Genomic DNA, 26,389 nt, shown 5'->3' on the forward strand with positions numbered 1-26,389 from the left:
TATAATAAATCACCAATCACTAGTGCACCCCCCCCCCCCTTCCCGCCCCGTTTTGCACCCTGTTACTTGCACAGCAGGTTGGAGGTCAGGGCCAGCGTCTCTGCAGCTTCTGTGAAGGGAAAAATGGCGCTGGTCAGAGCTGCGCGGGCTAAGCCCCTCCCACTACATGGCACGCTACAGTCCCGCTAAAAAAATCTTTATACTGGCGGGGGTCCCTTAACAAGTGCCTGAGCACTGTTATATCCTATGCCAGTGCTGTTTGAGGTCCCCCATGCTGCCCAAGGCGCCCCCCCTGCGCTCTGCACCCTGCAGTGCCATGATCAGTGTGGAAGCATGGCGCGCAACGCGGTACCTCAAATGCCGTCTTCTGCCGTCACTGAAGTCTTCTGATCTTCTCATACTCACCCGGCTTCTTTCTTCTGGCTCTGTGAGGGGGGGGGTGGGGTGACGGCGTGCCTCCGCAAACAAGCAGCTAGGCGTACCAAGTGATCGAATCCTCTGGAGCTAATGGTGTCTAGTAGCCTAAGAAGCAGAGCCCTTGAACTCACAGAAGTAGGTCTGCTTCTCGCCCCCTCAGTCCCACGATGCAGGGAGCCTGTAGCCAGCATGTCTCCCTGAAAATAATAAACCTAATAAAGTCTTTTACCTGAGAAACTAGAGAGCTCCCCAGTGTGCATCCAGTCTCGCTGGGCACAGAATCTAACTAGAGTCTGGAGGAGGGGCATAGAGGGAGGAGCCAGTTCACACCCATTCAAAGTCTTATAGTGTGCCCATGTCTCCTGCGGATCCCGTCTATACCCCATGGTTCTTGGAGCATCCCCAGCATCCTCTAAGACGTATGAGAAATTAGGTTTAGACTTGTAAGTAGAAGGAAACTTCACTTTCTTCAGAGTCTGCCTCTGACTCCGAAATTCTTTACCAAAAAGAATATCTCAAGTAAAGGGCAAAGACTCTAGAACCTTCTTGGACTCTGTATCAGCTTTCCATGTACGTAGCCAAACCGCCATGTGAGCGGCTACTGCTGAGGCTGATGCTTGAGAGACAATAGTAGCCATAAACATAGCCGCCTGTTTAATATGTGCAATATGGGATTTTTGCTCTCTAGATCCCAATGAAAGATCATCCTCCAATGCATCAGCCCAGGACACCACTGCTTTTGCCATTCAGGCTGAAGCCATGACTGGTCTTATGATTGCCCCAGACAAGGAGAAAATGTTTTTTTTTAAAAACATCTATTTTTCAGTAACATAACTTAATGATGTTGAAGGCAGAGGTAATGTAGATTTTCCCACCAATCGAATGACGTGCGTATCTACTTTGGGAGCCACCTCCCTTTCTAAACAGTCCCCAGCTGGAAGAGGATAATGGGAATTCCATTTCTTTGGAATTCTAAACTTCTTACTGGATGTGACCCAAGCCTCTTGCATAATCTCCGTCAGCTGTTCTGACCCCAGAAATTCAGATCTGACTGTTTTGGGATGTTTAAACACAGGAGCCTTGGATTTAACAAAGGCTCTGTTGCCTCCACTAAGGGTAGAATGGCTTTCACAGCACTAATTAGCTCAGGTATATCCACAGAGCTGGGACCTTCATCCTCGTCTCTGTATGCAGACCCAGAATGCGAGGAATCCTCATCCTCCCAAGTGTCCCCATCTGAAACATGTGTAGACTGTGAGGATGTAGTTTCATGTCTGTGACTTACTTTCCACAGGCCTTTCAGTCTGTTTTTCTTGAAAGGCTGCAGATTCCTGGACTGGATGTGATAAAACCCAGGAGGAAGTTGCATGTAAGGGTTAATAGGGTAACCTATCCCTGGTATACAAGCTGGCATTATCCGCTCAGAAGCCAATGGGGGTTCAACTTGAACCTGTGCCTGCCTTATGATCCCTGGGGCCTAGCGCTGGTGCAGCCGAATCAGTAGTCTACATCCCGAAAACAGTGCGGCTGTATCTCCCGTCTTTCCCGTTAAGCGGAATGGATGCCGTACCTTCTTCCCGTGCTCCGGCCACAGCCTGGTAACGTCAGCTGGACTTGCTAGTACATCCTACACAGACGGCCGCCGTAACAGCACTGTACCCGTCGGTAAGCGTTGTTGTGACCCAGCAAGAAGTTGTAGAAGTGACTCTTACTAAGGTGGTGTGTAAGACGCTTTTTAGAAAACTCGCTCAAAAAACCTAAGACTACAAAAATAAATGAAATAACAAGCTTAAGGCTGCTAAAATCAGCCGCCCAAAGATCGTGGTCCGGCTCCTGCCATACAAACAAAAAAACTGAATTCCCTGAGCCAGGAGGCGGGGATATAGGAAACTGGCCTGTTGCATTCTTGGAGGCTAAAAGCTTTTGATCGTTGATGCCACTCCGCTGACACTACCTCATATTCCAGTGTATATCCTATGGATACTACTGTGGAACCTGCAAGAGAAAACATAGGTACCACACAGTGAGGGGGAGAGCAGGTATAATAGGGGCTGATGGCTCCTGATGTATGAGATACACCAGAGAGTGTGGGAGGAGACTGGTCAGATCTCTGGGCTGGTAACACACAGTGACATGATGTGAGGAGGAGAGCAGGTATATAATAGGGGCTGATGGCTCCTGATGTATGAGATACACCAGAGAGTGTGGGGAGGAGACTGGTCAGATCTCTGGGCTGGTAACACAGTGACATGATGTGAGGAGGAGAGCAGGAGTATAATAGGGGCTGATGGCTCCTGATGTAAGAGATAAACCAGAGAGTGTGGAGAGGAGACTGGTCAGATCTCTGGGCTGGTAATACAGTGACATGATGTAAGGGGAGAGCAGGAGTATAATAGGGGCTGATGGCTCCTGATGTATGAGATACACCAGAGAGTGTGGGGAGGAGACTAGTCAGATCTCTGGGCTGGTAACACACAGTGACATGATGTGAGGGGGAGAGCAGGAGTATAATAGGAGCTGATGGCTCCTGATGTATGAGATACACCAGAGAGTGTGGGGAGGAGACTGGTCAGATCTCTGGGCTGGTAACACACAGTGACATGATGTGAGGGGGAGAGCAGGAGTATAATAGGGGCTGATGGCTCCTGATGTATGAGATACACCAGAGAGTGTGGGGAGGAGACTGGTCAGATCTCTGGGCTGGTAACACACAGTGACATGATGTGAGGGGGAGAGCAGGAGTATAATAGGGGCTGATGGTTTCTGACTCCCTCACTGAGAAAATAAATATTCCTCATTAGTTTGTACTGACAGAGGAGGGTGTAGGATAAGAGATTGCTGTAGTGACTGAGCAGGGAGAATATGTGACTCTTTTCTCTAATAATTGTTTATTACTCACCTGTGCTGATATCTGTAGGGATCTCCTCTTCCTTACACTGCTGATCACCCCTCACATACGTCTCTTCTTCTCCCTCTGTATCTTCTGCCTTTATATCAGTCACATACGTCTCTTCTTCTTCCTCTATATCGTCTGTTTTAATATCATACAGACGTTCTACCTAAAAAACAAACACTATAATGACATTTGCATAGTCAGATTAAACTGAGGTGAAACAGTATAATATCAGTATATAAGACACACACAGCTCCTCTACAGATCATATAGTGACAGTCACTTACCTGATCCTCCTGTGGGATCCTGTGATTCTCCTCTGTACAATCCTGGGAATACAGAGGACGGGGACATCTCTCTGGGGTATCTCTGTTACTGGGCCCATCTGTAGGAGACACACAGTGACTGAGTACAGTGTATATATGTGATTATCAGATGATGTGTGTATATAGGGACCCCCATACCTGCTCTCCCCTGTACAATACATGACAGTCTCCTCTTACCCAGTGATGTGAGGGGCCGGTGATTCTCCATCATCACGTCCTTGTACAGACCCCTGTGTTCCTCTATATACTCCCCCTCCTGCATGGAGACATAGACAGTGACATCCTGACACCTTATAGGAACCTGACACACACAGTGATACAGTCATCACCCAGACACATCCCCTGGTGTTACTGTATAATGTCCCATTCCCAGCAGTCACCTCTCCAGTCATCACCCAGACACATCCCCTGGTGTTACTGTATAATGTCCCATTCCCAGCAGTCACCTCTCCAGTCATTACCCAGACATCCCCTGGTGTTACTGTATAATGTCCCATTCCCAGCAGTCACATCTCCAGTCACCACCCAGACACATCCCCCGGTGTTACTGTATAATGTCCCATTCCCGGCAGTCACCTCTCCAGTCATCACCCAGACACGTCCCCTGGTGTTACTGTATAATGTCCCATTCCCGGCAGTCACCTCTCCAGTCATCACCCAGACACATCCCCTGGTGTTACTGTATAATGCCCCATTCCCAGCAGTCACCTCTCCAGTCATCACCCAGACACGTCCCCCGGTGTTACTGTATAATGCCCCATTCCCAGCAGTCACCTCTCCAGTCATCACCCAGACACATCCCCTGGTGTTACTGTATAATGCCCAATTCCCAGCAGTCACCTCACCAGTCATCACCCAGACACATCCCCTGGTGTTACTGTATAATGCCTCATTCCCAGCAGTCACCTCTCCAGTCATCACGCAGACACATCCCCTGGTGTTACTGTATAATGTCCCATTCCCAGCAGTCACCTCTCCAGTCACCACCCAGACACATCCCCTGGTGTTACTGTATAATGCTCCATTCCCAGCAGTCACCTCTCCAGTCACCACCCAGACACATCTCCTGGTGTTACTGTATAATACCCCATTCCCAGCAGTCACCTCTCCAGTCATCACCCAGACACATCCCCTGGTGTTACTGTATAATGTCCCATTCCCAGCAGTCACCTCTCCAGTCATTACCCAGACATCCCCTGGTGTTACTGTATAATGTCCCATTCCCAGCAGTCACATCTCCAGTCACCACCCAGACACATCCCCCGGTGTTACTGTATAATGCCCCATTCCCGGCAGTCACCTCTCCAGTCATCACCCAGACACGTCCCCTGGTGTTACTGTATAATGTCCCATTCCCGGCAGTCACCTCTCCAGTCATCACCCAGACACATCCCCTGGTGTTACTGTATAATGCCCCATTCCCAGCAGTCACCTCTCCAGTCATCACCCAGACACGTCCCCCGGTGTTACTGTATAATGCCCCATTCCCAGCAGTCACCTCTCCAGTCATCACCCAGACACATCCCCTGGTGTTACTGTATAATACCCCATTCCCAGCAGTCACCTCTCCAGTCATCACCCAGACACATCCCCTGGTGTTACTGTATAATGCCCCATTCCCAGCAGTCACCTCTCCAGTCATCACCCAGACACATCCCCCTGGTGTTACTGTATAATGTCCCATTCCCGGCAGTCACCTCTCCAGTCATCACCCAGACACATCCCCTGGTGTTACTGTATAATGCCCCATTCCCAGCAGTCACCTCTCCAGTCATCACCCAGACACGCCCCCTGGTGTTACTGTATAATGTCCCATTCCCAGCAGTCACCTCTCCAGTCATCACCCAGACACATCACCTGGTGGTACTGTATAATGTCCCATTCCCAGCAGTCACCTCTCCAGTCATCACCCAGACACGTCCCCTGGTATTACTGTATAATGCCCCATTCCCAGCAGTCACCTCTCCAGTCATCACCCAGACACATCCCCTGGTGTTACTGTATAATGTCCCATTCCCAGCAGTCACCTCTCCAGTCATCACCCAGACACATCCCCTGGTGTTACTGTATAATGTCCCATTCCCAGCAGTCACCTCTCCAGTCATCACCCAGACACATCCCCTGGTGTTACTGTATAATGCCCCATTCCCATCAATCACCTCTCCAGTCATCACCCAGACACATCCCCTGGTGTTACTGTATAATGTCCCATTCCCAGCTGTCACCTCTCCAGTCATCACCCAGACACATCCTTTGGTGTTACTGTATAATGTCCCATTCCCAGCAGTTACCTCTCCAGTCATCACCCAGACACATCCCCTGGTGTTACTGTATAACGCTCCATTCCCAGCAGACACCTCTCCAGTCATCACCTGGACACATCCCCTGAGAGGTCCAGAACAGAAGCTTGGGGACATTGACTGCTAGAGGAAGTTGGGAGGGGGGGGGGGGGGGGGGGGGGAGATGTAATGAACCGTCTAAAACGTAGGAGGACAGCCAGGAGAGGGCAGTATCACGCAGACCAAGGGAGTATATAGGATTTAATAAACCTACCGGTAAATCCTTTTCTTGTAGTCCATAAGGGATATTGGGGACAGAATTAGTACAATGGGGTATAGACGGGTAAAAATTCTTCACTGGGTGTGCTGGCTCCTCCCCTCTATGCCTCCTCCTACAGCTCAGTTATAGGTAAAACAGTTCCCAAAGGAGAATTACATACTTGAGAGAAGGAACTTAACAATAAAAGATGTGGTGAGAATTAAACACCAGCACACCAATACAAACATAGCCAGCAAGGTCTGGCAACATTAACATAAACTCAGCCATCAAAGTCTGGCAACATTAATAGATGAACAGGTAACACATAACAGAGAACCTGCAGAAAGTCACCGCACAGAGGCGGGCACCCAATATCCCTTATGGACTACGAGAAAAGGATTTACCGGCAGGTATATAAAATCCTATTTTCTCTAGCATCCATAAGGGATATTGGGGACAGAATTAGTACGATGGGGATGTCCCAAAGCTTCCAGAACGGGCGGGAACGTGCGGAGACAACTGCAACACCGCCTGCCCAAACTGGGTATCCTCTTTGGTCAGGGAATCAAATTTGTAGAACTTCACAAAGGTGTTAGTCCCCGACCAGGTAGCAGCTCAGCATAGTTGTAGGGCCGAGACTCCACGGGCAGCCGCCCGGGAAGAACCCACCGATCTAGTAGAGTGGGCCTTCAGAGACTGTGGAACCGGTAAGTCTGCCGATACATAAGCCTGTTGGATAGTAAGCTTAATCCAATGAGCAATGGATGCTTTGAAGCAGGGCAGCCCTTTTTACGTGCATCATACAGCAGGAACAAGGAATCCGTCTTCCTGATGTGAGCCGTCCTTTTGACATAGACCTGTAAGGCTCATACAGCATCCAATGCTTCCGGAAAAGAAGCAGTGCCAGAACCTGACAGAATCACAATAGGTTGATTCAAGTGAAACGCGGAGACCACCTTCGGCAGGAACTGCTGTCTAGTCCTGAGCTCCGCTCTGTTCTCGTAAAAGACCAAGTATGGACTTTTGCACGACAAGGCCCCCAATTCTGAGACATGCCTAGCAGAAGCCAGGGTCAGTAATATCACTGTCTTCCACATGAGGTACTTGTCTTCTACCATCATCAGAGGTTCAAACCAGGAGGACTGTAGAAAACGTAACATAACATCTAGATCCCAAGGTGCCATAGGGGGCACAAAGGAAGGTTGTATATGAAGCACCCCTTGCAAAAAGGTCTGAATTTCCGGCAAGAGAGCCAACTTCTTCTGGAAGAAGATGGAAAGAACTGAAATCTGGACCTTAATGGTCCCAGACATAAGCCCTTATCCACTCCAGCCTGCAGGAAATGCAGGAACCTTCCTCAGTGGAATTGCGCAGAGGGATATGTGCGTATTTCGCACCAAGAGACATATCTCCGCCAAATATAATGATAGTGTTTTGACATCACAGGTTTTCTGGCTTGTACCATAGTGGCAATGACTTTTTGCAAAGCCCTTTGTGAGCTAGGATGTTCCCCTCAACTTCCATGCCATCAAACTAAGCCGCCGTAAGTCCGGGTAGACAAACGGTCCTTGTTGAAGAAGATCCCTTCTTAGTGGTAGAGGCCAAGGGTCCTCAGTGGCAAACGCAGGATTTAGCGAGGGGGTTTCCGTGGGTGGGTGTGTATGTATATGTGCAGGTATGTGTAATAAATATATATATATATATATACACACACACACACACACAAACATACATACATATGTATGTACGGAGGCAGGACGGCACTCATTGAGACTGGTAAACCATAGAAAATCAGCACAGGACGCTGAAGCAGTTTGTCAACGTTTCAGAGTTAGACTCCTTTAAAAGAGTCTAACTCTGAAACGTTGACATACAGCTACAGCGTCCTGTGCTGATTTTCTATGGTTTACCAGTCTCTATGAGTGCCGTCCTGTTTCCATACATATTATCTGATTCTGACGGGCTCTGGAGCATGTTGTGCGGTACTAGTAAGGAGTGCCATTCATCATTTGCAGATATATATATATATATATATATATATATATATATATATATATATATATAGTGTGGTCGTCTGGCACTCTGGATGATAAAAAGCAAAGATGCCAGGGTGCCCTCCTGAAATTAATATAACCGGTAATTCTCCTTGGGTCCTGTAATAGGACCTCTCTTGAAGAAAAATAGGCGGCACTCCAAGGACTTAAATAAAGTCAAACTGTATTAAAAAAAAAAAATGTAATGGCGCAAAAAACAACGTTTCAAGGCTCAACGGCCTTTCCATCAGGTTATGTATTATAGGTGAGGTGAAAAAAACAGAGGTATTTTGTTTAGTTTCTGACCTCACCTATAATGCATAAACAGATGAAGAGGCCGTAGAGCCTTACATTTTTGTATTTTTTTAATACAGTTTGACTTTATTTAAGTCCCTAGAGTGCTGCCTATTTTTCTTCAATAGAGGTCCTATCACAGGACCCAAGGAGAATTACCGGATATATATATATATATATATATATATATATATATATATATATATATCCCACATTTATATACCGTATATACTCGAGTATAAGCCGACTTTTTCAGCACTGTATTTTGTGCTGAAAAAGCCACCTCGGCTTATACTCGAGTCAGTGAGGCAGAGGCAGAGCAGTGTGAAGGAGGGACACGCAGCGCACAGCGCGCGGCTCTCCTGTGTCCCTCCTGCATCTCCGGCGGCAGCAGCGGCGGTTCTATTACAGGAAGTACCCGTTCGTGACCTCTGATCACGAACCGGCACTTCCTTTAATAGACCCGCCGCGGCCGCCGAAAATGCAGGAGGGACACAGGAGAGGCGCGTGCTGTGCGCTTCGTGTCCCTCCAGAAGACAGCGCGGGATCGACGGAGGGGTAAGTAACAACACTGTGGGGCATACCTGGCACTTGGGGAGGGAGCATATCTGGCAGCATGAGGGGGTATATGTGGCAACATGAGGGGACATGTCTGGCAGCATGAGGGGACATATCTGGCAGCATGAGGGGGCATATGTGGCATCATGAGGGGACATATCTGGCAGCATGAGGGGACGTATCTGGCAGCATGAGGGGGCATATCTGGCATCATGAGGGGACATATCTGGCAGCATGAGGGGACGTATCTGGCAGCATGAGGGGACGTATCTGGCAGCATGAGGGGACATATCTGGCAGCATGAGGGGGCATATCTGGCAGCATGAGGGGACATATCTGGCAGCATGAGGGCATATCTGGCACATCAGGCACTGTGGGTTATATCTGGCACTGTGGGCATATCTGTCAGTGTGGGGGCATATCTGGCACTGTGGGCATATCTGTCAGTGTGGGGGCATATCTGGCACTGTGGGGGCATATCTGGCACTGTGGGGGCATATCTGGCAGTATGAGGGCATATCTGGCACTGAGGGCTGTGTACGGCTAGAGCTGCATTTCCCACCCTAGGCTTATACTCAAGTCAATAAGTTTTCCCAGGTTTTGGGGGTAGAATTAGGTGCCTCGGCTTATATTCGGGTCGACTTATACTCGAGTATATACGGTATATATATATATATATATATATATATATATATATATATATTCACAAACTCACACATGTAAACACACATGCATACACTCACACATGTAAACATACATACATACATACTATACATACACAATCACACACACAAACCCACATACATACATACATGCATTCAAACAGGTGCTGAGTGCAAAAACACACTTAAACAATGATTTAAAACTTCCATACAGAGGGGCGGCAGCGGCAGCGTGAGGACAGAGGGAGGTGCTGTGGCTGAGCATGCGCAGCCAGCAGCTCCCCCGGCACCCGGGACATTCTCTAAGCAGAGAGCTGCATAGTTCTCTGCTCTTGCTACAGCTCCGTCCGCGATCGCGGTTTTTGCTTTTGTTGAGATGGAGACAGCTGTGTCTCCATCTCAAAACATTTTTGGGGGTCATCAAGGGGGGTTTCCAGGTACTCAGAACCCCCCCCCCTGTGTGCGCCACTGAGGGTCCTGTACAGACATGTCCAGAAGAGCCGTGTACCACGCTCTTCGGGGCCAATCGAGGGCAATCAAGATTGCTTCCACTCTTTGATGCCTGATCTGCTTGAGGAAACAGGTAGACCAGCTGGTAAGGCCAAAGCGAAGTCAGCGCATCCACTGCGTTCGCCTGAGGGTCCCTGGTCCGTGAGCAATAACAGCGAAGCTTCTTGTTGAGATGAGAGGCCATCAAGTCGATCTGTGGGCAACCCCACCTGTCGATGATCAGTTGGAACACCTGAGGGTATAGTCCCCATCCCCCGGGTGGAGGTTGTAGTGGCTTAGGAAGTCCACCTCTCAGTTGTCCACTCCCGGAATGAAGATTGTGGACAACGCTCTTGCATGTTTTTCTGCCCAGAGGAGTATTCTTGACACTTCCCGCATGCAGGCCCTGCTTTTTGTCCCTCCTTGTCGATTGATGTACGCCACCGCCGTGGCATTGTCTGACTGCACCTGGATCGCCTGATCCCTTAGTAGAGAAGACGCCTGAAGCAGAGCATTGTGGATAGCCCGAAGTTCCAGAATGTTGATTGGAAGCAGGGCCTCCTGGGCAGACCACCTGCCCTGGAACTGCGCCCCTTGGGTGACAGCTCCCCATCCTCGTAGACTCGCTTCTGTCGTGAGGAGGATCCAGTCCTGAATCCCGAAGTTCCGGAATTCCAAGAGGTTGAAAAACTGTATCCACCAAAGGAGTGAAATCCTGGCCCGGGGTGACAACCGAATCATCCGGTGCATCTGAAGATGGGAACCGGACCATTTGTTCCGGATGACCAATTGGAAGGGTCTGGCATGGAACCTTCCGTACTGTATCGCCTCGTAGGAGGCCATCATCTTTCCCAACAATTTATGCAAAGATGGACAGAGACTCGAGCAGGTCTGAGGACCATGCATACCATTTCTTGGCGTGTTCTCGCCTTGTCCTCTGGGAGGAATACTTTCTGTGCTACAGTATCCAGTAGCATGCCCAGAAACAGGAGCCGCGGAGACGGTTCAAGGTGGGACTTCTGTAGATTTAGTGTCCACCCGTGGTGAGACAGGAGTTGGATAGTGCGATCTATGTGGAGCAATAGAAGCTCCAATGATCTTGCTTTTATCAGGAGATCGTCCAGGTATGGGATCACATTGACCCCCTGGACCCTGAGTTGAAACATCCTTTCCACCATCACTTTCGTGAACACCCTTGGAGCTGTAGAAAGGCCAAAGGGTAACACCTGAAATTGGTAAGGATCGTTCAGCAGGGCAAACCTCAGAAAGGCCTGATGTGGTGGCGAAACTGGTATATATAGATAAGCATCCTTGATATCCAGGGATACTAGGAACTCCTATGGTTCCAGGCCTGCGATCACTGCCCTCAGAGATTCCATCTTGAATTTGAAAACCTTCAGGTAAGGATTCAAGGACTTCAGATTCAGAATGGATCTCACAGACCCGTCTGGTTTCAGTACTACAAACAGACTGGAGTAGTAATCCTTTCCTTGTTGCAACAGTGGTACTGGGACAATGACCTGGGACTGAACCAACTTCTCTATGGCCAGTAGTAGAGTACCACACATACTTTCCAAAACTGGTAAGCCTGTTTTGAAAAATCGTTGGGAAGAAGAACCGTCAAACTCCAGCATGTAGCCCTGAGAAACAAGGTCCCTTACCCAAGCATCTTGGCAAGAACCGTCCCAGATGTGGCTGAAGTGACGTAACTGAGCTCCCACCACAAGATCCCCCCGGGGCGGGTGTGCACCGTCATGCTGAAGTGTTTGCGGGAGCAGAACTGGTGTTCTGGTTCTGAGATCCAGCAACTGCTGGTTTTAAAGGTTTTCCCCTGGAGCCTCCAGCTGCGTTGGAGGCTCCTTTGGCTGTGGATCGAAATCTGGAGGACCGAGAGGACTGAGTAGATGGTCCCAGATAGGAACGTCTAGGAGGAGGGGCCCCCAAAGGGAGAAACGTGGAATTTCCAGGCCGTAGCCTTCGAAATCTAGGTCACCTCCAAAGAGCCACTCACATGTGAAGGGAAGAGATTCCACATTACGTTTTGAGTCAGCATCAGCGATCCACTGACATACCCATATGGCTCTGCGCGCAGACACAGCCATAGCCGTAGTTCTAGCACTAACAGTGCCAATCTCTTTTAAGGTGTCGCAGAGGACTCTTACCGTCTCCTGAATGTGAGTCAGTAAGGCAACAGTGTCGACTAAGGTCATATTACCCGAGAGACCTTCCTTTATTTGACTAGTCCAGGAATGGATTGCATGTGTCATCCAGCAACCTGCAATGACCGGCCTTTGTGCTACGCCTGCAGCAACGTAAATAGATTTTAGAGTGGTCTCTATTTTCCTATCTGCGGGGTCCTTCCCCGTAAGGGAGCCCGGAGTAGGAAGCACTGCCTTTTTAGAAAGGCGAGAGGCTGATACCCCTTTTCCACTAGCGTAGCACGGGTCGCAGCCGTGTCGACTGACACGGCTGCGACCCTTGGTACAGCGCCCTGCAGACAGCGCTCACCAACCCGGCAATTGCCGGGTTGGTAACGCGCTAGTGTCATGGCAGGGGCGGCACAGGGAGATCACATAATCTCCCAGCGCCGCGATCCCTATGCACTGTGAACGGGAGCCGTGTCACCTCGACACGGCTCCTGTTCACAGTAGACAGCTAGCCGGGTTGAACACATCACTTGATCTGGGAATTTGCCGGGGGACCCGTTTCCACTAGGGAAAAACATGGGTAAATGCGCGCCCCCGCGTATTTACCCGTGTTTAAAAAACCTAGTGGAAAAGGGGTATGAGACACCTACGGCTGGGGATTCTTCCCAGAATTTTCTGCCTTCAGGGGCAAAGGGGAATGTATTCAGAAACATGATATTTTTTTATCTGGATTCTTCCAGGCTAGTTTAAATAAATCATCCAATTCCGTGGAATCGGGAATGTGACTTTTGGTTCCTTTTGAGGGAGTAAAAATGACTGCTGAGTAGTTGCATCCCCCAGGGGGAGCTTTAACACCTCCCTAATAGCCAATATGAGGGGTTCGATACCCTGGATCAGGGTGGGATACCCACTTATGGGGACCACATCATCCCTAGTATAGCATCATCAGTATCCGATAGGAGTGCAGGTAGAGCAGGTTTCTGTGAAGCAGGCAGGGAGGGACGCTTAGCAGTAAGGCTAGCCACTGCATGTTGCAGTTCTTGTGTCTTGTTTGCAGTTGCAGTGAGCTGAGATGACATATCAGACATTATAGTTTTTATAGCCCCCAACCAGGAGGGCTCTGTATTCTCCCCCACATTAGTATCAGCATGAGATGACTGACTACACTGCTCACATGATACTGAGCTGGATGTACTAGGAGAGAACCTGGCATTACACACACTGCAAGACTTCTGTTTTACCATAGTGTAGTAGAAAACAGTACAATATACACACACAGGACAGCCTGATATTATATATGACAAGCCTGCCCTATTGCATGTGAGAGGAGACAGAGAAGAGAGGACTCCAGCGCACACAATGGTGACCGGCCCCAGTGAGGCTGTCAGCGGTTGTTACATCTGTGTAACCACAGTGAGATTCTTTATAAAACCCCACAGGGGATTATTGTGCACAATGATAGCGGCTCTCCCCCCCTATACCCGGTACCAGTGTATACAGGGGCAGTTCTGGAGGAGCTGTGGAGGCTGCTGCAGCTCATGCAGAGGAAGACGCCAATATGCCGCTGAGCCCGCTCTAATGTAGCTCCGCCCCCCGCCATGGTGCCGGAGCTACTGCTGTATATTTATACTGGCCATGTCTCCTTATGTATGTACAGCCTCACATAAATGCTTGGTTCACCTGTGTTTAGCCAGTCTCACGCAGGGGCTATAGCGGGTCCACCCCAGAAGGGACCCATATGCCACACCCTCGCTTCAGCCGCACATTTGACCGGGGGACCCTGATTGGTACTCCCCACCGACGATCATCTTTAGGCAGTGTTAGGGGTGTGCGGCATGCTGTGGCAGCCAAGGCTTCATGCCCCGCAGAACAAACAGACCCTCAGGACAGTGGTCCTGCAGCGGAGAAGCGGCTCTGCACCTCAGGAGGCCGGTGACCCCCCCCCCCCCCACCCCTAGCTCCCACGGAGCAGGTATACTGTTGCCCAAACAGCATACCGAAATAAATAAAACTGATGGAAAGCTCTGGAGCTGCAGAGTGTGCATCCTCTCCTGAGGGCAATTTATCTAAACTGAGCTGTAGGAGGGGCATAGAGGGGAGAAGCCAGCACACCCAGTGGTAGAATGTTTAAAGTGCACGTGCTCCTTTGGACCCGTCTATACCCCATTGTACTAATTCTGTCTCCAATATCCCTTATGGATGCTAGAGAAAAGTAATTGCAGCAGAGGGTGGTCCACAGTGTCCAATGCAGCAGAGAGGTGAAGGAGAATAAGCAGAGTGTAGTGACCATTGGATCTGGCAGCATGGAGGTCTTTGCAGACTTTAGCGAGGGCAGTATCAGCGGAGTGGAGAGGACGGAAGCCAGGCTGGAATGGGACAAGCAGTGAGTATGAGGAAAGACAGGCGGTTGTAGACTATATGCTCAAGGAGTTAGGAGGACAGAGATGGTCGATAGCTGGAGAGAGTGGTTGGATGAAGGGAAGGTTTTTTTAAGAATAGGGGAAACAAGAACATGCTTAAAGGCAGAGGGGACAGTGGCCCTCATTCCGAGTTGATCGGTCGCAATGCGAATGTAGCAGAGTTACACACGCTAAGCCGCCGCCTACTGGGAGTGTATCTTAGCATCTTAAAAGTGCGACCGATGTAATCGCAATATTGCGATCACAAACCTCGTAGCAGTTTTAGAGTAGCTTCAGACTTACTCGGCATCTGCGATCAGTTTAGTGCTTGTCGTTCCTGGTTGACGTCACAAACACACCCAGCGTTCGCCCAGGCACTCCCACCGTTTCTCCGACCACTCCTGCGTTTTTTCCGGAAACGGTAGCGTTTTCAGCCACACGCCCCTAAAACGCCGTGTTTCCGCCCAGTAACACCCATTTCCTGTCAATCACATTACGATCGCCGGAGCGATGAAAAAGCCGTGAGTAAAATTACTTTCTTCATAGTAAAGTTACTTGGCGCAGTCGCAGTGCGAACATTGCGCATGCGTACTAAGCGGATTTTCACTGCGATGCGATGAAAAAGAACGAGCGTACAACTCGGAATGAGGGCCAGTGTCTGGTGAGAGATAGAATGAGATGGGCAAGATGGGAACAGGCAGAAGAAGAGAGGTAGCGGAGGAGGTGGGAGGTGATAGGGTCACATGGGGAGGTGGAGGGGTGAGGAACGGCTGAGGGCCATGACTTCCACACTAGATAGAGAGAAGAGAGATGTCAGAGTTGGTAGGAGGTAAGGAGAGAGAGAGAGAGAGAGAGAGAGAGAGAGAGAGGGAGGGAGGAGGGGTCAGGAAATGGAGGAGGGCGTTGCTCAGGGTCTGGTGGGATGTGATATCCTGCCATAGGGAGTGAATTCTGGATGGGAAGTAGGTGGCAAAGTGAAGAGCAGAGAGTGAGCTGTAGCGGATCTTGCCACGGGCAAGCAGGACTTTTGCACCAGGGCAAGGACTTTTGCACCAGGGCAAGATCCGCTGCTGCTGTGCCCCCCGCTGGCCGCTGTGAAGGGAAACTAGTTTCCCTTCGTAGAGAGGTCCTTTACTGTGCGGTGCGCAATTACGTCATCGCGCAACGCACATTAAAGGACCTCTCCACGAAGGGCTTCACAGCGGCCAACGGCAGCACATTTCAAAGCGCTACAGTAGTCTGTACAGGGGGCGTAAATGACCATGCCCCCTGTATGAAGCCACGCCCCCATTGCCACCTGGGGCGCGCAAAGCCCCAGAACCGGCCCTGAGAGTGAGGGGGCGGGGGTGTGTAGAGGAGCGAGTTGACAGTGGAATAGGGGCGCCGGGGTTTGATGACTGGGAGGAGATGAGGTTCTTGACGGAAAGTGTACGGTAGGAATGCATGTGAAGTACCAGGGTTGCGGTGTCACATCAGGTGAGGGGGATAGAAGGGGACAGGCAGGGGACAGCAGGTGGGGGGATAGAAGGGGACAGGCAGGGGACAGCAGGTGGGGGGATAGAAGAGGACAGGCAGGGGACAGCAGGTGGGGGGATAGAAGGGGACAGGCAGGGGGCGGCAGGTGAGGGGGATAGAAGAGGACAGGCAGGGGACGGCAGGTGAGGGGGATAGAAGAGGACAGGCAGGGGGCGGCAGGTGAGGGGGATAGAAGGGGACAGGAAGGGGGTGACAGGTGAGGGGGATAGAAGGGGACAGGCAGGGGACAGCAGGTGGGGGGATAGAAGGGGACAGGCAGGGGACGGCAGGTGAGGAGGATAGAAGGGGACAGGAAGGGGGTGACAGGTGAGGGGGATAGAAGGGGACAGGCAGGGGACGGCAGGTGAGGGGGATAGAAGGGGACAGGCAGGGGACAGCAGGTGGGGGGATAGAAGGGGACAGGCAGGGGACAGCAGGTGGGGGGATAGAAGGGGACAGGCAGGGGACAGCAGGTGGGGGGATAGAAGAGGACAGGCAGGGGACAGCAGGTGGGGGGATAGAAGGGGACAGGCAGGGGGCGGCAGGTGAGGGGGATAGAAGAGGACAGACAGGGGACGGCAGGTGAGGGGGATAGAAGGGGACAGGAAGGGGGTGACAGGTGAGGGGGATAGAAGGGGACAGGCAGGGGACAGCAGGTGGGGGGATAGAAGGGGACAGGCAGGGGACGGCAGGTGAGGAGGATAGAAGGGGACAGGAAGGGGGTGACAGGTGAGGGGGATAGAAGGGGACAGGCAGGGGACGGCAGGTGAGGGGGATAGAAGGGGACAGGCAGGGGGCGGCAGGTGAGGGGGATAGAAGGGGACAGGCAGGGGGCGGCAGGTGAGGGGGATAGAAGGGGACAGGCAGGGGGCGGCAGGGGGGGTATGGGAGGCAGGCAGGGGGGTGTGGGAGGCAGGCAAGGGGGTATGGGAGGCTGGCAGGGGAAGCAGGGGAGGGGGGTTATGGGAGAAAGGCATGGGGCAGGAGGGGAGGGGGGTCTGGGAGGTAGGGGCTGCAGGGGAGGGGGGTATGGGAGGCAGGCAGGAGGGGAGAGGGGTATGGGAGGAGGGCAGTGGGGGTATGGAAGGCAGGGGCAGCAGGGGACGGGGATATGGGAGGCTGGCAGGGGCAGCAGGGATGGGGGGTTATGGGAGGCAGGCAGGAGGGGGTTATGGGAGGCAGGCAGGGGAGGGGGGTATGAGAGGCAGTTAGGGCGCAACTGGGAAGGGACAGGAGACAAGGGGCAACTGTATTCACCCCCTATGTGTGTATACCGCCCCCTATGTGTATATACTGCCCCCTATGTGTATATACCGCCCCCTATGTGTGTATACCACCCCCTATGTGTATATACTGCCCCCTATGTGTATATACCGCCCCCTATGTGTGTATACCGCCCCCTATGTGTATATACTGCCCCCTATGTGTATATAGCGCCCCCTATGTGTATATACTGCCCCCTATGTGTGTATACCGGCCCCCTATGTGTATATAGCGCCCCCTATGTGTATATAGCGCCCCCTATGTGTATATACTGCCCCCTATGTGTGTATACAGCCCCCTATATGTGTATATACTGCCCCCTATGTGTATATAGCGCCCCCTATGTGTATATAGCGCCCCCTATGTGTGTAAACCGCCCCCAATGTGTGTATACTGCCTCCAATGTGTGTATACCGCCCCCTATGTGTGTATACTGCCCCCAATGTGTGTATACTGTCCCCTATGTGTATATACCGCCCCCTATGTCTATATATCGCCCCCCTATGTGTAACACCCCTGTATGAGCAGTGACAGCAGTGTGAGCAGCGCTGTGTGTGTGTATGACACTGGTAATATACTCTACATGCACCACACACTGCAGCACATACACCCTGCCCGGCAGGAGAGGGGGCGGCGGCCATTACCTGGAGGAGACCGGGGGCGGAGCTGTGTGTACAGGAAGGGGCGGGGCTCTGTTTCCGGGTCACCGTCTAGAGCATGGGATCAGCCACCAGCCCCGCCCACTGTCTCATAGGCTGTAGCAACCCGTCACTCAACACAGCCCCGCCCCTGTCTCTAGCTATTGGTCGCAGGGTCCAGTCACTCACTCACCTTTCTCCCGCCCATAGGTCGCAGCACCGCCCCCTCCCCCTCCTACACATGTCACGATGAGTGACGGGGCAGTCCGACCAATGGCGAGTAGAGTGGGCGGGGATGTATGATGGACTCCTTGGTGTATGAAATAAGGTGTGGGCGGGGCTATAAGATGAGTGACGGGTTACTACGGCCTATGAGCGGGAGAGCTACTGGTTGCTTAGTGACTGCGGCTGTGCCTACCCATAATCCCATGCGCTCCCCTCCAGTATATACAGGTCAGTAGCATAGTTTTCCCCCCAAGTTGCTTTATTTATATTTATATATATCTATCTATATCTATATATATATCTATATATATATATATCTATATATATATATATATATCTATATATATATATATACATTTATATTATGTTTCTTTGGTGGGTGCTTGTGTTTGGGCTTTTTTTATATATTTTATTTTATGAATGTTGTTACTGGCACCGCCCATCAGAGGTGTCTTTCATACAGTCATTCCTCACACAGACACAGGGGAGACGCTGCGGATGAATAGATGGGGGGGTTACATTGTGTCACATGGCTGTCACGTGACATAATGATAGTGACCGGCGCTTCTCTGCACGCTATGGACATTATTCAGAGTTTTATCAAAATCTGCGACCACCAGAATGGCACGCAGGGGGCCGCCCAGAACAGTGTGGTGCTGCCCCGCCATGCCATCGCAATTCACATAGTGACTGACCCCGGCCTATGCATAAGCACCGCCGCCATGTTTCCAATCGCAGGAAATGCCATGACACGTCTTACTGTGACACTCCCCGCCAATGTCACAACACTGCCCACGGACACCCGTCGCCTGTCCATTATGATAGGAATGCATCCTTCCAGCACGCCATCGCATCATCATAGCCTGCGCAGATTGCTGAGAATCAGTCTGTGTCAGGGTCTGAATAAGGCCCATAATGTCTACAGGGGGTACACAGGGAGAGATCAGTGTGTAAGCAGGGATCTTCCGTGTGTTCCCCCACAGCGATAGCGATGCACGACCTGCATGCAGACTCAATCTAGTGGGCCGATGTGTGAAGTGAGCGGCCCCCGTCGTCATCCCCCCTCGCATCGCACTGTGCTGAGCAGGGGGAGAAATGTGTGCTGAGCCGTCTATGTTAAGATCGCCCCCGTCAGAATCCCCCTTACCACCGACTGGACGGGATGTAGTTACCCAGCTGTCGTGATCCCGGCATTAAGGATCCTGAAGCCGAAATCCTGACAGACGGGAATGCCGTCAGCGCTCGCCGCGGGTTTTCCCACTCGTGTGTCTACAACACCCATAGAATGACAATAAAACCTGTGGTGAGTGCAGTGAGCCACTGTGCCGTGGTGACCGCACTCTTTGCGCTTGCCCCGCTGCCAGTATTCTTGCGGCCAGGATGCCGCTGTTGGTATATTGACCCCTGGCACCCCGTCTGCCGGGATATCATTACCATCCCGACTGGAGAACCAGATACCAGAAGAAAAAGTTCAAAAACTGAAACTATCCACCTGACTTCAAGATCCAGAACTTATCTTCAGTCCATCCAGCAGCCAGACATAGCACCAATAATTACACTATATATATTCTAATTAAGAAACCAAAAACTTAAGTTGGGCTTTTTTGGCAGCTTTTTAGTAACGGTTTGTGCTTGTTTTTGGGCTTACTTTTTAGTGATCAGTTATTTGTTTTTCATTTAATAACACTGGTCAGTAGTTATTGCATATATACTTACACTGGTATATATATATATATATATATATATATATATATATATATATATATATATATATATATATATATATATACACACACCGGGTACTGTGACGTCACTGTGCACAGTGCAGACCCCAATACCCCAACTCACTGTATACACTGTGTCCTGCCCTGCGTGTATATATATAACTGTGTCCTGCCCTGCGTGTATATATAACTGTGTCCTGCCCCGCGTGTATATATAACTGTGTCCTGCCCCGCGAGTGTGTATAACTGTGTCCTGCCCCGCGTGTGTATATAATGGTGTCCTGCCCCCGTGTGTGTATATAATGGTGTCCTGCCCCCGCGTGTGTATATAATGGTGTCCTGCCCCCGCGTGTGTATATAACGGTGTCCTGCCCCCGCGTGTGTATATAACTGTGTCCTGCCCGTAGGACCGTAGATGGTGCCGGCCTATCTGTATATGAATAGCAGTCTCACTACGTGTTCCGCAGATACCGTAGATGGTGCCGGCCTATCTGCATATGAATAGCAGTCTCACTACGGGTTCCTCAGGTACCGTAGATGGTGCAGGCCTATCTGTATATGAATAGCAGTCTCACTACGTATTCCGCAGATACTGTAGATGGTGCCAGCCTATCTGTATATGAATAGCTGTCTCAATAAGGGTTCCGCAGCTACCGTAGATGGTGCAGGTCTGTCTGTATATGAATAGCAGTCTCCCTACGGGTTCCGCAGATACCGTAGATGGTGCCGGCCTATCTGTATATGAATAGCAGTCTCACTACGGGTTCCGCAGATACCGTAGATGGTGCCGGCCTATCTGTATATGAATAGCAGTCTCACTACAGGTTCCGCAGATACCGTAGATGGTGCCGGCCTATCTGTATATGAATAGCAGTCTCACTACGGGTTCCTAAGATACCGTAGATGGTGCAGGCCTATCTGTATATGAATAGCAGTCTCACTACGTGTTCCGCAGGTACCGTAGATGGTGCCGACCTATCTGTATATGAATAGCAGTCTCACTACGGGTTCCGCAGATACTGTAGATGGTGCCAGCCTATCTGTATATGAATAGCAGTCTCACTACGGGTTCCGCAGATACCGTAGATGGTGCCGGCCTATCTGTATATGAATAGCAGTCTCACTACGGGTTCCGCAGGTACCGTAGATGGTGCAGGCCTATCTGTATATGAATAGCAGTCTCACTACGGGTTCCGCAGGTACCGTAGATGGTGCAGGCCTATCTGTATATGAATAGCAGTCTCACTACGGGTTACGCAGATACCGTAGATGGTGCCGGCCTATCTGTATATGAATAGCAGTCTCACTACAGGTTCCTCAGATACCGTAGATGGTGCCGGCCTATCTGTATATGAATAGCAGTCTCACTACGTGTTCCGCAGATACCGTAGATGGTGCAGGCCTACATGTATATGAATAGCAGTCTCACTACGTGTTCCGCAGATACCGTAGAGGGTGCCGGCCTATCTGTACGTGAATAGCAGTCTCACTACGTATTCCGCAGATACCGTAGAGGGTGCAGGCCTATCTGTATATGAATAGCAGTCTCACTACGGGTTCCGCAGGTACCGTAGATGGTGCCGGCCTATCTGTATATGAATAGCAGTCTCACTACGTGTTCCGCAGGTACCGTAGATGGTGCAGGCCTATCTGTATATGAATAGCAGTCTCACTACGGGTTCCGCAGGTACCGTAGATGGTGCCGGCCTATCTGTATATGAATAGCAGTCTCACTACGGGTTCCGCAGGTACCGTAGATGGTGCCGGCCTATCTGTATATGAATAGCAGTCTCACTACGGGTTCCGCAGATACCGTAGATGGTGCAGGCCTATCTGTATATGAATAGCAGTCTCACTACGGGTTCCGCAGATACCGTAGATGGTGCCGGCCTATCTGTACATGAATAGCAGTCTCACTACGTATTCCGCAGATACCGTAGATGGTGCAGGCCTATCTGCATATGAATAGCAGTCTCACTACGTGTTCCGCAGGTACCGTAGATGGTGCCGGCCTATCTGTATATGAATAGCAGTCTCACTACAGGTTCCGCAGATACCGTAGATGGTGCCGGCCTATCTGTATGTGAATAGTAGTCTCACTACGGGTTCCGCAGGTACCGTAGATGGTGCAGGCCTATCTGTATATGAATAGCAGTCTCACTACGGGTTCCTCAGATACCGTAGATGGTGCAGGCCTGTCTGTATATGAATAGCAGTCTCACTACGGGTTCCTCAGATACCGTAGATGGTGCAGGCCTATCTGTATATGAATAGCAGTCTCACTACGGGTTCCTCAGATACCGTAGATGGTGCCGGCCTATCTGTATATGAATAGCAGTCTCCCTACAGGTTCCGCAGATACCGTAGATGGTGGCAGCCTATCTGTATATGAATAGCAGTCTCACTACGTGTTCCGCAGATACCGTAGATGGTGCAGGCCTACATGTATATTAATAGCAGTCTCACTACGGGTTCCGCAGATACCGTAGATGGTGCAGGCCTACATGTATATGAATAGCAGTCTCACTACGGGTTCCTCAGATACCGTAGAGGGTGCCGGCCTATCTGTATATGAATAACAGGTTCACTACGGGTTCCGCAGATACCGTAGATGGTGCAGGCCTATCTGTATATGAATCGCAGTCTCACTACGGGTTCCGCAGATACCGTAGATGGTGCCGGCCTATCTGTATATGAATAGCAGTCTCACTACGGGTTCCGCAGATACCGTAGAGGGTGCCGGCCTATCTGTATATGAATAGCAGTCTCACTACTCGTTCCACAGATACCGTAGATGGTGCCGGCCTATCTGCATATGAATAGCAGTCTCACTACGGGTTCCGCAGATACCGTAGATGGTGCCGGCCTATCTGTATATGAATAGCAGTCTCACTACGGGTTCCGCAGATACCGTAGAGGGTGCCGGCCTATCTGTACGTGAATAGCAGTCTCACTACGTATTCCGCAGATACCGTAGATGGTGCCGGCCTATCTGTATATGAATAGCAGTCTCACTACGTGTTCCGCAGGTACCGTAGATGGTGGCAGCCTATCTGTACGTGAATAGCAGTCTCACTACGTATTCCGTAGATACCGTAGAGGGTGCCGGCCTATCTGTATATGAATAGCAGTCTCACTACGTGTTCCGCAGGAACCGTAGAGGGTGCCGGCCTATCTGTACGTGAATAGCAGTCTCACTACGTATTCCGTAGATACCGTAGAGGGTGCCGGCCTATCTGTATATGAATAGCAGTCTCACTACGGGTTCCGCAGATAACGTAGATGGCGCCGGCCTATCAGTATATGAATAGCAGTCTCACTACGGGTTCCGCAGATACCGTAGATGGTGCCGGCCTATCAGTATATGAATAGCAGTCTCACTACGGGTTCCGCAGATACCGTAGATGGTGCCGGCCTATCTGTATATGAATAGCAGTCTCACTACGGGTTCCGCAGATACCGTAGATGGTGCAGGCCTATCTGTATATGAATAGCAGTCTCACTACGGGTTCCGCAGATAACGTAGATGGTGCCGGCCTATCTGTATATGAATAGCAGTCTCACTACTGGTTCCGCAGATACCGTAGATGGTGCCGGCCTATCTGTATATGAATAGCAGTCTCACTACGGGTTCCGCAGATAACGTAGATGGTGCCGGCCTATCTGTATATGAATAGTAGTGTTCACTCTAGGAGTGAACTAGGGCAGGGCGCCGGACTCAGTGTGGGCACATGTGTGCGCGCGTCGAAGCCGCGCGCGCGCCCGAAATGGGGGCGTGGCCACGCAAATGAGGGGGCGTGGCCACGCCTCCGTCATTTTAGGGGCGGTGCGGCCCACAGACGCTACTATTTAGAGCGTCTGTGGCCGGCGACGTCACTGTTGGGGACGTGCCCAGCACCTCCGTCGGTGCTGGGCTTCCCCCAGCCCTCTCCCAATGCGTAAATGGATGCCGCGCGCATGCGCACGGCATCTATACACGCCGGGAGGGCAGGGAGCGGGCGGCTGTTTTAGCAGGGCGTCGCAAAAGGGCAGGGCGGGTTTTGCCTGTTAAAAAACGGGCAGGGCGCGGCGCCCTGCTAAAACAGCCTAGAGTGAACACTACGAATAGCAGTGTCACTACGGGTTCCGCAGATACCGTAGATGGTGCCGGCCTATCTGTATATGAATAGCAGTCTCACTACGTGTTCCGCAGATACCGTAGATGGTGGCAGCCTATCTGTATATGAATAGCAGTCTCACTACGGGTTCCGCAGATAACGTAGATGGCGCCGGCCTATCTGTATATGAATAGCAGTCTCACTACGGGTTCCTAAGATACCGTAGATGGTGCAGGCCTATCTGTATATGAATAGCAGTCTTACTACGTGTTCCGCAGGTACCGTAGATGGTGCCGACCTATCTGTATATGAATAGCAGTCTCACTACGGGTTCCGCAGATACCGTAGATGGTGCCGGCCTATCTGTATATGAATAGCAGTCTCACTACGGGTTCCGCAGATACCGTAGATGGCGCCGGCCTATCTGTATATGAATAGCAGTCTCACTACGGGTTCCGCAGATAACGTAGATGGTGTCAGCCTATCTGTATATGAATAGCAGTCTCACTACGTGTTCCGCAGATACCGTAGATGGTGCAAGTCTGTCTGTTTATGAATAGCAGTCTCACTACGGGTTCCGCAGGAACCGTAGATGGTGCCGGCCTATCTGTATATGAATAGCAGTCTCACTACGGGTTCCGCAGATACCGTAGATGGTGCAGGCCTATCTGTATATGAATAGCTGTCTCAATAAGGGTTCCGCAGATACCGTAGATAGTGCAGGCCTATCTGTATATGAATAGCTGTCTCAATAAGGGTTCCGCAGCTACCGTAGATGGTGCAGGTCTGTCTGTATATGAATAGCTGTCTCACTACGTATTCCGCAGATACCGTAGATGGTGCAGGCCTATCTGTATATGAATAGCTGTCTCAATAAGGGTTCCGCAGCTACCGTAGATGGTGCAGGCCTATCTGTATATGAATAGCAGTCTTACTACGTGTTCCGCAGGTACCGTAGATGGTGCCGACCTATCTGTATATGAATAGCAGTCTCACTACGGGTTCCGCAGATACTGTAGATGGTGCCGGCCTATCTGTATATGAATAGCAGTCTCACTACGGGTTCCGCAGATACCGTAAAGGGTGCCGGCCTATCTGTATATGAATAGCAGTCTCACTACGTGTTCCGCAGATACCGTAGATGGTGCAGGCCTATCTGTACGTGAATAGCAGTCTCACTACGTATTCCGCAGATACCGTAGATGGTGCCGGCCTATCTGTATATGAATAGCAGTCTCACTACGTGTTCCGCAGATACCGTAGATGGTGCAGGCCTATCTGTATATGAATAGCAGTCTCACTACGGGTTCCGCAGATACCGTAGATGGTGCCGGCCTATCTGTATATGAATAGCAGTCTCACTACGGGTTCCTAAGATACCGTAGATGGTGCAGGCCTATCTGTATATGAATAGCAGTCTCACTACGTGTTCCGCAGGTACCGTAGATGGTGCCAACCTATCTGTATATGAATAGCAGTCTCACTACGTGTTCCGCAGATACCGTAGAGGGTGCCGTCCTATCTGTACGTGAATAGCAGTCTCACTACGTATTCCGCAGATACCGTAGAGGGTGCCGGCCTATCTGTACGTGAATAGCAGTCTCACTACGTATTCCGTAGATACCGTAGATGGTGCCGGCCTATCTGTATATGAATAGCAGTCTCACTACGGGTTCCGCAGATACCGTAGAGGGTGCCGGCCTATCTGTACGTGAATAGCAGTCTCACTACGTATTCCGCAGATACCGTAGATGGTGCCGGCCTATCTGTATATGAATAGCAGTCTCACTACGGGTTCCGCAGCTACCGTAGATGGTGCAGGTCTGTCTGTATATGAATAGCAGTCTCACTACGGGTTCCGCAGATACCGTAGATGGTGTCGGCCTATCTGTATATGAATAGCAGTCTCACTACCGATTCCGCAGATACCGTAGATGGTGTAGGCCTATCTGTATATGAATCGCAGTCTCACTACGTGTTCCGCAGATACCGTAGATGGTGCAGGCCTATCTGTATATGAATAGCAGTCTCACTACGTGTTCCTCAGATACCGTAGATGGTGCCGGCCTATCTGTATATGAATAGCAGTCTCACTACGGGTTCCGCAGATACCGTAGATGGTGCCGGCCTATCTGTATATGAATAGCAGTCTCACTACGGGTTCCGCAGAT

General features: G+C 50.8%; 1 protein-coding gene and 1 long non-coding RNA gene across 2 annotated transcripts in view; one reads left to right on the top strand and one right to left on the bottom strand.

The window, feature by feature from the left end:
• Positions 1-26,389, bottom strand: part of LOC134983450 (gastrula zinc finger protein XlCGF26.1-like) — a 452,758-nt gene that overhangs the window by 41,421 nt on the left and 384,948 nt on the right. The gene's annotated exons all lie outside the window — the stretch shown is intronic.
• Positions 18,412-26,389, top strand: part of LOC134983453 (uncharacterized) — a 31,876-nt gene continuing 23,898 nt past the window's right edge. The window contains exon 1 of the long non-coding RNA XR_010191645.1: positions 18,412-18,625. This is a non-coding gene — a long non-coding RNA (uncharacterized LOC134983453). The remainder of the gene's footprint in view (positions 18,626-26,389) is intronic.

This window comes from Pseudophryne corroboree (genome assembly GCF_028390025.1).
Source record: "Pseudophryne corroboree isolate aPseCor3 chromosome 3 unlocalized genomic scaffold, aPseCor3.hap2 SUPER_3_unloc_15, whole genome shotgun sequence".
In the NCBI taxonomy this organism is placed as follows: domain Eukaryota; kingdom Metazoa; phylum Chordata; class Amphibia; order Anura; family Myobatrachidae; genus Pseudophryne; species Pseudophryne corroboree.